The sequence below is a fragment of the Pelobates fuscus genome, chromosome 4 (assembly GCF_036172605.1).
Source record: "Pelobates fuscus isolate aPelFus1 chromosome 4, aPelFus1.pri, whole genome shotgun sequence".
Lineage (NCBI taxonomy): Eukaryota > Metazoa > Chordata > Amphibia > Anura > Pelobatidae > Pelobates > Pelobates fuscus.
In genome coordinates, this window is record NC_086320.1 from 237504070 (window position 1) to 237518923 (window position 14854).

Consider the following 14854-nt stretch of genomic DNA (forward strand, 5'->3'; position numbering starts at 1 on the left):
ATGCAGTCAGACAGACATAGACATACACACAGACATACATACATACAAACAGACATACATACATACACACAGACATACATACAGACATACACACATAGACATACGGACAGTCATACATGCATGCAGACAGACATACATACACAGACAGACATACATACACAGACAGACATACATACACATGCATCCAGACACACAGACATACACGCATACAGACAGACATGCATGCATCCAGACAGACAGACATACATAGACATACATGCATACAGACATACACATACAGACAGACATGCATACATACATACAGACAGACATACATACATACATACACATACAGACACACACACATACATATGCATACAGACACACACACATACATGCATACAGACACAGACATACATACAGACAGACACACATACACATACATGCAGACAGACATACAGACATACAGACAGACATACACATACATGCATACAGACATACATACAGACAGACACACATACATGCATACAGACATACATACAGACAGACACACACACATACATACATACATAGACATGCATACAGACACACAGACATACACATACATGCATACAGACACACAGACATACAGACATACACATACATGCATACAGACAGACAGACACAGACAGACATACATACATGCACACACACAGCTCATTTTCCAGCCAACCTCCTGTCTCTTACCTTTTCTTTGCAGGAGGGTGGCTGGGGATGATGGGAGTCGGCGCTGCTCCCTCTTCATTGCCGGGCTCCCCCTCTTTACGGCTGGGCGGGCAGGCGCGCTCCTCCCGCGCGGAGTGAGCTGGGAGGAAGTGAGCACTTCCTCCCAGCAGCATTTCGGCTGCTTTTTTTTTTTTTTTTTTTAAAGGGGCCCGGTCGCGCTATACAACGGCCACAGCGCTGACCGGGCCCCTGAAGGAGGGGGCTCATCGGGTGGCCTTAAGTGTGTGGGCCACCCGATGGGCCCCACACGTGGGGCCCGGGCGGCCGGGCCCCCCAGGGCCGCCGGGCCCATGACAACTGTTATGGTTGTCATGCCCTGATGGCGGCCCACTCCTCTCCATTCTTCCTCCAGACTCTGAGTCCTTGGTTTCCAAATGTGATGCAAAAGTTGCTCTCATCATAAAAGAGGACTTTGGACCACTGAGCAACAGACCAGGTCTGTTTCTTTAGCACAGGTAAGACGCTTCTGATGTTGTTTGTTGTTCAGGAGCGGCTTGACAAGAGGAATAAGACATGTGAAGCTCATGTCCAGGATCCGTCTGTGTGTGGTGGCTCTTGATGCACTGACTTCAACTTCAGTCCACTCCTTGTGAAAGTCCCCAACACTTTTGAATGGCCTTTTCCTGACAATCCTCTCCAGGCTGCAGTCATCCCTGCTGCTTGTGCACCTTTTTCTTTCACACTTTTCCCTTCCACATAACTTTCTATTATTGTGCTTTGATACAGCACTTTGGGAACATCCAACTTCCTTATGGAGGGTGTCAATTATGGTTTTCTGCACAACTGTCAGGTCAGCAGTCTTCCCCATGATTGTGATTCCTACTGAACCAGACTGAGAGACCATTTAAAGGCTCAGAAACCCTTTGCAGGTGTTATGGCTTACTTAGCTGATTAGAGTTGGACACTGTGAGCCTAGAATATTGCACCTTTTCACAATATTCGAATTTACTGAGATTGTGGATTTGGGGTTTTCATGAGCTGTAAGCCATAATCATCGCACTTATGACAAATCACGTCTTGAGCTATCTTGCTTTGCATGTAATGCGTCTATCTCATATTATTAGTTTCCCCCTTTTACGTTGCATTACTGAAATAAATGAGCTTTTGCAAAATATTCCAATTTATATATACATGTTGCATTTTTGCTGGGTATTTTGTACTTTTGATAAGTGCCACTAGTCATAAATTCTCCCTAAGTATGCTCAGTTACATCTTCTGAGTAAAACAATACTAATAATTATAATAATAATTTTGTGAAGTTACACTGCTGTAAAAAAGACCTGCCAATTTTAGATCTTTAAGTGTGAATTTTCATAGATGGGTTTGATGGGTCTGTGTTCTATTTTGAAATACTTTAGCAGGCTGCTTATTCCATCTACCCCAAAAAGGTATACTATGTCTTAAAGAAGACACCCATTCAAAAGCGCATATTTTGAACCTTAGCGTGGGATAATTTTTCCGCTAGCTTGTACCAAGTGTAGTGGTAATAAGCATTAATTTTTCTGCCTTTTTGACACACACAGTGAGTTTGTACTGTATATTTTGCAAGCCTTATGTGTGCTACGTGTCACGATTCGGGGAACCCAACACGCTAACACACACACAGACACACACACAGAAAGTGTGCAGTACCGGACCTTAGAGTGGCCGGGCTAAGCACACACAGAATAGTCAGGAGATAAGCCGAATAAGGGGAACCAGAAAACAGAATAACGATAAACAAGCCGAGGTCAAAGGGTAGGAGAAAGTCACAAAGTCAGTATAACAAGCCAGAGAGTACGTAACCAGAAAGCACACGTTCAGTATCAATACATAAAGCAAAGACCACAACAGGGCACTGAGAGGCAGGAAAGGTAAGTATAAATATCCTAGCCTTAATTCTGATTGGATAACTTCCAATCAGAATTAACAAACACACGTGGGGGGTATCTATACCCCCCACTGTGATTTTTGTACTGTCGCTTTAACGCCGGGTCACGTGAGTGACCCCGGCGTATTGATATGCTTGCCGGCTCCCAACGTGCAGCGTTAGACATGCTGCCGCTGGGGGAAGGAGGAGGAGAGGACGTGAGCAGAGTGTCAAGAGGAGAGGACGCCGCTCGCCGAACGGTAAGAGGAGGGGGGACCGCGGGCAGCGACGGACCAAGGGTGAGTGCTGCGAGCGGATTGCAGCCTCCCCTCACCGCTGCCCGCGGAGCCCTGACACTACGGCTCTATAATACTTCTTATCTTGCTCAGCTTTGTCTTCTGAGCACTGCAATACCCCATATGTACCTTTGACGTTGAAGGGGTACGTTTGAGACACAGCCATTTAAGTTTATTTTAAACTTTGAATTTTTATGCTGGATCCATACCCCACTTTTGAGTTTTTTTTTGCAGATTGATTATTCCCACTACCCCACAAAGGCATACCATTTGCTAAAGAAGAAACCCTAGAGTATTTCAAAAGACAAATTTTGAACCTTAGCGTGAAATAATTTTTCCGCTAGCTTGTACCAAGTGTAGTGGTAATAAGCATTTGTTTCTGCATTTTTGACACACAAAGTGATTTTGTACTGTATATTTTGCAAACCTAATGTGTGCTACGGCAATATATTACTTCATATGTTGCTCAGCTATGTCATCTGAGTACAGCAATACACCCGTATGTACCTTTACCAGGTATATGATGACGTTCAAGGGGCACATTTGAGACAAAGCCATTTAAGTTTGAATTTTTAAGCTGGGTCCATGCCCCAATTTAGAATTTTGGTGTTTCAAAAGGCATATTTTGAACCTTAGTGTGGGATCATTTTTTTCGCTAGCTAGTACCAAGTGTAGAGGTAATACCCATTTTCCCCCTTATTTAAACTTTTTTTTTTACTTTTTACAAGTTTTTTTTAACTATTAAAGTTTTTTTTAACATTTAACAACTTTTTTACTATTTTAGAACTTTGTTTAAACTTTTTTAAAGTTTTTTTTTACTTTTTAAAAGTTATTTGTTTTACTGTTAATCCCTAACTAACCTAACAGTAACTCCCTCAATTTCCCCACTAACTTCTACCCACCCTAGCTAAATAATTAAATATTTTCAAATAATTTATGTAACTAATTAAATAAATTTAAACCCTGAGGGTTAAAAAAAATAAAAGTTAACACTCAGTGGTTAAAAAAAATAAATAAATCAGATTACAGTGAAATACTGCGATTTGTATTTTGATCACTGCAGACAGTGATCAAAGGGCAGGGAAGGGGTTAAATGTTATTGGAAAGGAGTGAGGGGGATGAGATTTTCTAACTAACACTTTTTTTTTTTTACACAGGGAAGCAGACCAGCACTAATCTGTCTCCCTACACTTCACAGCTCACACGCAGCTGCAGATCGGATTTCACTGCAGCAAGTGTGATCACTCTGACTCCCGTCAGAGCGATCACATGAGCTAAAACAGTGTGATTGCCTGGAGCAGTGTGCCTCAGACACAGAGGCACACAACAGTAACATTAACACCACAATTGTCGTGATTGTGGCAATCTGGGGTTAATTTTAGTATTGGACGGAAATTTTCCATCCTGCGTCCTTAAGGTGTTAAAGGTGCTACAATCGTTATTAGATTTTTTCAATGTAAAGAGCATTCTTTTAAAAAAAAAAATAAAATAAAAAATAGGTATGATAATGTTAAGCATGCACATAGTGTGACAGGTGAATTAAACCAAGATTTAAAGTTTCAAAAAAAAATATATTTCTGGAAAAGTTTCATGGAAGGTCAATGTGGCTGAGTGAATTTTAAGCCGTTTGGAGCTGTTCACTAATGTATCAGGTGCTATTGGTTTTGGTAAATATAAAGTGGTGTGCTCAAGAAAGGCCCGAATCCTGAACACGAAAGATTAACCAAGAATTTAACACTGTTGAAGTTATTTCCCATGTAGAAGCCATATTTTTATGCGGGAAGAATGGAGAGGTAGGCAGTTGATCGTTACATGTGATAATTTAAGTGTAGTAATGGTAATCATTTCTTTACAATGGAAGTGCAAAAGGGTAATAATTTTCTTAGATATTTGGTTTTCTAAGGTGTTTGCAATTGAAAATTTGGCTAAAGGCCAGGCATATACCAATTAAAAAAAAAAAAAAAAAAAATAGACTGGCTCTTCACTGTTACAATTGCAGGAGTTTCGGGTAATGGCACTTGAGCAACATCCAGTTTAGATTAGACTTCTGGGAATTGATTGGGGACAGATAAGTGTTATTAAACTGAATTCAGTTGCAGTTTAAACTTGGCTGGCTTATGTTAGGACATGAAACGAGTGGTTTATTTATTTAATGAAGTAAGTGGGAAGGATCGATTAGGAACATATAAGGTTAGTGCAATACAATTTGTGGTTCATTTAATGCAGAAAGGTTTTTCTAAATTAAAGTTAGCAAGTAGCTTGGCAGGGGTTGATTTCTTGTGCAAGCTATATGATTGTAAACCAATCAAACAGTATTTCATAGTTCATCAGTGGTTAAAAGGTTATAGGAGCAGCTTGCCAAATAAAAGATAATAGAAAGCGGATTTCATTTCAGTTTTGACACCATTATTTGAAGTTCTAGAAGTAGTGTGTTATTCTTCTTTTGGGTTAGTTTTATTTAGGTGTTTATTTATAATAGTTTTCACAGGATTGGTGATTTAGTTTCGAGTAGATAAGTTTGTTTATCAGGTTTCAGTGGGATGATATTATAGTTAGAATAAGAAAGTCTAAAAGCTAGCTGAGCATCATGGGAAATGTAGACCAGAAACAATTTATGGTGTCAAGGTTAGCCATCACTGGCCTGGGTTATTTGGTGTTGTGCCTAATCATTAAATTCATGAAGCGCCAATATCAAAAAGCAATAATCAATTAAAGTAAATTGAGCATTTGAGAAAGGGAAAGACACTGACACCAAGTACTTGTAAATAATCAATACAAACTTTATTGATTAACAGAGACTTAATTAATAAGTAATCATTCAGCTTAACCCCTTAAGGACCAAACATCTGGAATAAAAGGGAATCATGACATGTCACACATGTCATGTGTCCTTAAGGGGTTAAGGAAACAGCTTAAGTATACATCACCATAAGAGAAGCTTGCTGCACTCGACTGAGAGAACTTCTGGCAGTCAGACTTGAAGGGGACCCTCTCTTTCTGGGAATCAGCAGAACCAGCAATACGCATCCTTATTACAGGTGGATAGTACTCCAAACGACTGCCAAGTTTTCTCTTTTTTTTATAGCATTCTTACCAATGGGATATATAGTCTGTACTTTTACATCAAGTCTCCTTATCAGTGCAGCCCAGCAAAGACGTTGCAAAAATGTTGGATGGGACCAGCAGCTGACAATGCCATGCCAGGTCTGTGCGGTTAATTATCTCTTATTTAAAAAGCTAGCTCTGTTCTCATAATATTCTCGTGATGGTATGCATGAGTCATTCTGGTGCTGTGTTTTGTGGTTTTATTAACATTTTCAGTGCTGTGTACCGGCGCCATCTTAACTATCTATAAAAGTTTGATCAATCATTCTTAATTAATATGGAATATTATTATCACATTTAGTCATTAATTTGTAGTTCTGGCACAGAGCGAACATGAGGTATGAGAGAACATATGGTGAAAATCTTGGTTTGGAGTGCACTACGTTTAAAAAATTTTTTTATTTTTTTTTTAAAGGTTACATGGTGCAAAATAGTCATAATTATTAGAGATATTGCAACAGTGTATATATTTTTTTCCTGACCCAGATGTGATAGTGGTTCATCTGGTAGGAAATGAGATTGGGTTAATGAAATCAGTGAATTTGTGGCAGGAAATTAAGATGGATTTGTTTTTTTGTGGCACAGATTTCCCCGCCGGTTTTGTTTTATTTGGTCATATCTTATACCAAGGCATTGCTGGTTAAAAGTAAACTATTTAGGGGGGCGGGGCCTGAGCATGAAACTGAGAGGATGCTAACCTCTGGAGCTCCTGCACCACGCATCGAATAAATCGGATTTTCACACTCTAAATGGACCCCCGTTTCCCCCCACCTGGACCGGTGGGGGATATCCCGGTCCACCAGCCCATGCAGAGCGCTCACCTTCAGGACGCTCCGGGGCGCAGCCCCGATAGGCGGATGCCACGAGGCCCAACTAACATGGCCGACAGCACTGCTCGAGGTCTGGCGCTGCAGAACCAACAGCATCAAACTCTCTCACCTCTGGCGCCCGCGGATGCGGTGGATGCCGCCTTCGAGCTCTTCTGGGCGAAATGGGAGGCTCTGATAATGCGGGAGACACGGAGACAACAAGAGAGGGAGTCGCAAAAGCCCCGACCGGGCAAGACGATCCCCAACATCGCAGCAACCAACCGCGCAAGCCCTCCAGGGCAGATATCCAGCAGGAGCAAGGTGGTGACACAGCAACCCCACAGGCAAACAACCGTTAGACGCTGCCGCCGGAGATTGCCGCCACAAACCGGTCAAAGAGCCCTGAACCGCTCCCTACATGGGAAGTGGGGAGACGCTCTTTACCCACAGAAAGGCAAGGAAAAGCTGACCCGATCTAACACCTATCATATGAGACTGGCAAAAGCAAACCCATGCCTACCTACAGACCCAAGGTACCAGAGCAGCCCATTGAAGCGACACTTACAAAACAGACGATCCAGCATGCACCAGCAAACACTAACCATACTACATTGGTCGCCTGGCGGGCCACTGACAGCCCTGCATGAACTGTACCCACATGGACGCTTGCAACCCTGCCGGGGAATAGGCTGACGGACTACTCGACTGTATGGGTATGCCAGGCTTACTGCCAGGACAGATCACTCCTCCATTGCCAGTGCTGAATGACTTAATTGCCCAGTTCCCTTTGCCACCAGTTGACGTTTAAATGTTTTACTAGATCAAGCCTGCTATGTATTTTTTGCCATAATTTACTCTCACCTTCTTCTCATGCTAACTTAGCTTTATGTAAAGGCTCCCATGCCAGACATCGCTATAATTAGCCTGTATCCCATAAATGCTCACTCACGATGAGCCTTAACCTATACCTAACCTGTGATATTGTAGATTAGACCTGTCGATAGTATATACAAGGCAGATTTCCCATTTAGGCACAATTAAGACGAACTGTGATACTGCATTTAGCTTGGTGTAACATGCTTCAGCTATCTCGCCTTAACGACCCAAAATGACAGAAAAAAATATTGATGTCTCTTGGTATATTAACTCCTTAAAAATGTGCATGTAAGACAGGAAAGCTCACATAATTACTATGTCTCCCTTAACGTGTTTTAACCTATGTCTAACAACATATTGGCACCAACACATTTCACAAGCATATAGGCTCAGCTGTTAAAATGTTTCTTATAAACAGAGCAGCGGACTAGACCTGTAACGTGGGCCACTAGCTACCACTCTCAGTTGCCAATCGACTAACCATACATATAAGTGTGTCAATAACTACTATGTCTTTTTTTTCTCTATGCTAGTTATTTTAGCTAAATCTCAATCTGTTGGAATAACTGTTTAGTTAAGCATGCAAATTATACAAAAAATGTGCGAATTGTCACGCCACTGTTTAATCTATGTGAATCCTGAGATACGCTGTTGTGGCGCTTGTTGATATGTCTGTAACCCCCCGCACAACAAAAATAAAGAATAAAAAAAAAAAAAAAGTAAACTATTTAAAACCATTAGAGAGGGTGAGTAGAAAATTAATTCGAGCATTAGAATTTTTTTTTGCCAGATTTAGGAATGTCTTCAATAGGCGCAAAGACATTGAGGGCAGTTGTGCAGGTTTTATATGATGATGTAGTTCATTTGTCCAATAGTTTTGGACATATTTATTTGGGAATTTAATCTATGGTGGAGTTAGCCGTGGACTTTGGGGGGCCACCGAGCAGGGCCGGACTGGGGATACAAAGCAGCCCTGGAAAAAAAAAATCTATGCCAGCCCCATAAGTCATTGCGCCATATATTGTCGCACGTAATATGTAAGGCTATGTCTTGCCACCCCAGATGATTGAGTAATATATATATATATATATTGGTCCTTTCAGAGTTAAACATTTAATTATACAGTAAGCATATTCACATGCAGACACAGACAATCTCACTGACACACACAAGCTCATTGATACACAGCCTCATAGACAAATAATTTCACTAATATACATAAGCTCATTGACATAAAAACACAAGCTCACTCACTAGCAGGCGCACACACACACAGCTTAATGTAGTGGTTCCGGTGTCTATAGCCTGTCCCTGCAGGCTTTTGAATGTAAACACTGACTTTTCAGAGAAAATGCAGTGTTTACATTGCTTCTTAGTGGCACATCTAGTGACAGACACTCAGACGGTCACTAGAGGCGCTTCCTGTGTCAGTGCGGATTGGCTGAGATCATCAAGCTTGAGGGCGGGTAGTAGGTGTTAGGCAGGTAGATAATTAATTACTCACTTTAGTATATAAATTAATTAATTTGTCCCCCTAGAATGGCACGTCGCTACTCAGCCGCGGAGGCGTATGCCATTCTGGCAGGCAGTGGTAGTGACACTCTGCAAGACAGTGACACTATCACTGCCTCTGACATTGAGCCTCTGAGTGAGACCTCAAGTGATAGTGCCCCACCACCACTCACAAGAGGACGCTCAGCAAGCCCAATTCCAGGCGGAGACTGGGTGCCTCCAAATATGATGGCCCCAGAAATACCGCCGTTCACTGTTACACCTGGCATCACTGTAACAGTGGACGACTGCGAGCCAATTCGTTTTTTTGAGCTCTTTATGTCAGACGATATATTTGAGCTCATGGCTCAGCAAACAAATTTGTTTGCTATGCAGTATCTCTCTGCACATCCGGGGTCCCATCATGGTCGCAGGAATATGTGGAGACCCACGGATGTCGCAGAGATGAAGCGGTTTTGGGCTTTAACCCTAATGATGGGTATTGTTAAAAAGCCCAGTATCAGGTCCTACTGGAGCAAGCAACGCATCCTGGCTACACCTCTTTTCCCTGAGGTTATGTTGAGGGATCGCTACCTGCAACTGCTGCGATTCCTTCATTTTAATGATAACTCACTGTGTCCCCCTAGAAATGACCCACTGTTTGACAGGCTATATACAATTTGGCCCTTTATCCAACTCCTGTCAGACAGATTTTCTGAAAATTATGTCCCCGATAAAGATTTTTCAATTGACGAGTCCCTTATGAAATTTAAAGGTCGACTGCTATTTAAGCAATATATTCCATCTAAGGGGTCCCAATATGGCGTTAAATTTTATAAATTATGCGAATCCTGTACTGGTTACACATGGGCGTTTCGCATTTACCAGGGGAAGGATAGCCATCTTGACCCACCAGGATGCCCTGATTCTGTGGGTACAAGTGGCAAGATTGTTTGGGATCTAATCCTTCCCTTGTTGAATAAGGGATATAGGCTATGGGTTGACAATTATTATACCAGTTGCTTAGTCTTGGTTAAGTGCCAAATCACCATTTCTTTGTTGTTTGTACAATTATTATACCAGTATAGAATTATTTAAAAATGTATATTGTTTGTTTTGAAACCCTAGCCTGTGGCACAGTGAGGAAGAATCGCAGGGGTTTCCCCCAAGCCCTGGCAAGAGGCAGAAGAAGTTGAGGTTCCTCTTCAGCTCTCCGCCAGGATGAGTTGCTTGCTCTTCGCTTCAGAGATAGACTACAGCAAGTTTATGGGGGAGTAGACTTGGCTGACCAATGCATACAGCCCTATCTGGTGAACCGAAAAACTAGGACCTGGTACAAGAAAATTGCAATTTACGTGAGCCAGATTGCAATTTTCAATGCCTATGTCCTCTATACAAAAGAGGTCATAGGTAGGCCCTGCCCTTTCCTCGAATTCACATTAAGCCTTTTGTCCCGTATGTTATTTACCCAGCCCCCCAATCCCACTTTGGAATCAGGAGATCTCCAAAGACTTTGTGGCAAACACTTCCCTTCCCGAATCCCACCCACCTCTAGTAAAAAAGCTCCCCAAAGAAAGTGCCGTGTTTGCTACAAGAAAGGAGTCCGAAAGGACTCATTATTGTCCAACCAGCCCATCTCTACCCGCCCTCTGCATAACAGACTGTTTCAAAGTCTACCATACAGAGATGAACTTCTGAATCACTCTGTATGGGACTTTGGCAGTTTGTTTGCATGATTTCCCTGGATTTCTGACCTCGGCTTGTCCTGACTACGCTTTGTTAGCTGCCTGTACCGACCCATTGGCTTGTTTTACCGACTACTCTGACTTCTGGATTCCCCTGACCTTGGCCTGTCCCTGTTTACGCTAGCCATTCTAAAGTGGCTACACCAAACAACTCAAAATACTACATTTGTAGTACTTGAAATGTGACTTCCCAATAAAAAACTATCAAAGGGTTAATGCTGTGATTAGCACTGAAAGGTTTACAAAAAAGTTTTTTTTTTTTTTTTACTTAAACTTTTCACACAGTGACTCTCTATGTGATATCAAAGATCTCTCTGCCTTCAGATCAAAGTGTATGTGGGGTACTGTTCTATTCATGTGATATAATAAAAACCTGGAAACATGGTACTTGGGGGTACCGTTATATTCAGAAGACAGTGTTAAATCAAAATCCCAAGTCTCTAGTGCACTAACTAATATCAGTATTATGACATTTACAGTGAAAATGCAATTTTATCTGATTAAAAAGAAATCAAAGTAGAAATCGCTACATGGGCCCAGCATTTCTATTAAAATGGCTAGACCAAACCTCTCCAATTATGCCATTTGTTATACTCTGGGGTGCCTACTTTTGACAATGGTTTGCCATAACGGTGAGAATGTTATTACCCAGGCTGCAGAGGCGGCTCTCTAATTAGGCGGTTTAGGCGGCCGCCTAAGGCCTCGCGCTGGCTGCCCGGCCACCATCGCAGACACTGGTCTGCAGCTTCGCAGTGTGCAGAGCTGCAGACCATGTGACTCGCGAGAATTGGCCATTCAGAGCGTTGCCGCGGGTTACCACGGCAACGCTCTGAAATCTCGCAAGACTACACGGTCTGCAGCTCTGCGGAGCTGCAGCCCGGGAGCAGTGGCCACCGGACCACCAGGGAGCCCACTGGACCACCCTCAGCCTCAGGGTGGTGGGGGGTGATGGTGAGGGTGGTGGGGGGAGAGGCTGAGGGGTGATGGTGAGGCTGAGGGTGGTGGGGGGGTTGCTGAGGGTGGTGATGGTGAGGGTGGTGGGGGGTGAGGCTGAGGGGGGTGGGGGGTGAGGCTGAGGGGGGTGGGTGGTGAGGCTGAGGGGGTGGGGGGTGATGGTGAGGCTGTGTGTGAAAAAGCACAAATAAAGCTATAACCGCTATGTGGGCCCTTCATTTCTGATAAAGTGGTTAGACCAAACATCTTGCAATGCACCATTTCTTATACTCTGGGTTGCCTACTTTCGAAAATGGTATGCCATAATAGTGTAAATGTTATTACCCAGGCTGCCATGCTCTCTCAAATGCGATATAGGCCCCAAAAATCACTTTGACAAATTTCAATGTACCGTATATACTCGAGTATAAGCCGAGTTTTTCAGCACATTTTTTGTGCTGAAAAAAACCAACTCGGCTTATACTCTAGTCAGTAGTCTGTATTATGGCAATTTGCATTGCCATAATACAGACAGGGGCTGTGGGGCTGGCAGAGCTGTAACCTTTCCTGCAGCTCCTGTCAGCTCCCTCCTCCTCCGCGCCGTCCATTCAGCACCTCGGTCAGCTCCCAGTGTAAATCTACAGTGTGAGCTGACAGAAGAGCTGACCGGACGGCGCGGAGGAGGAGGGAGCTGACAGGAGCTGCAGGAGAGGTAAGTAACATCTCTGCCAGCCCCCCTCCCCCCACTGAACTGCCAATGCCACTGGACCACCAAGGAAGGAGAGCCCCCTCCCTGCCATATATCAAGCAGGGAGGGGGGACGAAAAAAATATATTCTAATAAAAAAATAATAATTAAAAAAAATAACAATCTAACAAAAAAATAATAAAATAAATAAATAATAACAAAAAAATTAAAATAATAAAATAACAATAATCAAAATGCCCACCCCCAACACACACTGCATTCATACACACACTGCATTCATACACACACTGCATTCATACACACACTGCATTCATACACACACTGCATTCATGCACACGCACTGCACTCATACGCACACGCACTGCACTCATACGCACACGCACTGCACTCATACGCACACGCACTGCACTCATACGCACACGCACTGCACTCATACGCACACGCACTGCACTCATACGCACACGCACTGCACTCATACGCACACGCACTGCACTCATACGCACACGCACTGCACTCATTATATACACACACTGCAAATAAATATTCTATTAATATACGGTAATTTTTTTAGGATCTAATTTTATTTAGAAATTTACCAGTAGCTGCTGCATTTCCCACCCTAGTCTTATACTCGAGTCAATAAGTTTTCCCAGTTTTTGGGGGTAAAATTAGGCCTCGGCTTATATTCGGGTCGGCTTATACTCGAGTATATATGGTAATAAAGCCTAAATGGATAAGCCGTATATATGACCGTGTAACTTTCCAAAACCTCATAAAACCTATACATGGGGGTACCATGGTGTTCGTGAGACATCACTGAACAGAACTAGGAGTGTTTCAGGGCAGTAAATTATAGGGATCGACCGATATTGATTTTTTAGAGCCGATACCGATACCGATATTCTGTGAACTTTCAGGCCGATAGCCGATATAATTTGCCGATATTCTGTACATTTACCATTTTGGAAAATAAAAACTATTTCTAAAGGTAAATGCACAAAATATACATGCCACGTGTAGTGGATGCAGTGTGTTTAGACAGGGGAGCTGTGTATGTTTGTGTAGTGGATGCAGTGTGTGTTTGTGTAGTGGATGCAGTGTGTATTTGTCTAGTGTGTAGTGTGTGGGTAGTGTGCGTAAAGTGAATGCAGTGTGTGTGTAAAGTGAATGCTGTATATACTAAATGCAAAGTGTGTGTGTTTGTGTAGTGTGTGTGTATTTGTGTAGTGTGTGTATAGTGAATGTAGTGTGTTTATATAATGCAGAGTGTGTGTGTTTGTATAGTGTATGTATATAATGCAGAGTGTGTGTGTAGTGTGCATTATATAAACACACTACACAAACACACACTGAATTATATAAACACACTACACAAACACACTGAATTATATAAACACACTACACAAACACACTGTGTATATAATGCAGTGTTTATATAATGCAGTGTGTTTGTGTAGTGTTTATATAATGCAGTGTGTTTGTATAGTGTGTGTATAATGCAGTGTGTTTGTATAGTGTGTGTATAATGCAGTGTGTTTGTATAGTGTGTGTGTATATATAATGCAGTGTGTGTTTGTATAGTGTGTGTATATAATGCAGTGTGTTTGTATAGTGTGTGTGTCTATACAAACACACTGCATTATATACACACACACAATACAAACACACTGCATTATATACACACACACTATACAAACACACACTGCATTATTATACACACACACACTGCATTATTATACACACACACACACACTGCATTATATACACACATACACCATTCAAACACACTGAATTATATACACACACACTGAATTATATACACACACACTATTCAAACACACTGAATTATATACACACACACACTATTCAAACACACTGAATTATATATACACACACACACTATTCAAACACACTGAATTATATACACAGTGTGTTTGTGTAGTGTATGTGTATAATATGTGTATGTGTGTGAGGGGGCATTTTTTATTAATTTTTTTTATATTAAATGTATATTTTTTTTATATGTTTAATTATTTATTTTTGTTGTCCCCCCTCCCTGTTTGTTGCCTTGCCAGGGAGGGGGGTCAGTGGCAGTCAGTGGCATTGGCTTAGCTGTGGTCCTGGGGGGGCGGGCAGCAAGCGTTTACTTACCTCCCAGCAGCTCCTCCAGCTCCCCAGTGTAAATCTCGCGAGACCCGCGGCCGTCAGAGCTGGCCGCGGGTCTCGCGAGATTTACACTGGGGAGCTGGAGGAGCTGCTGGGAGGTGAGTAAACGCTTGCTGCCCGCCCCCCCAGGAC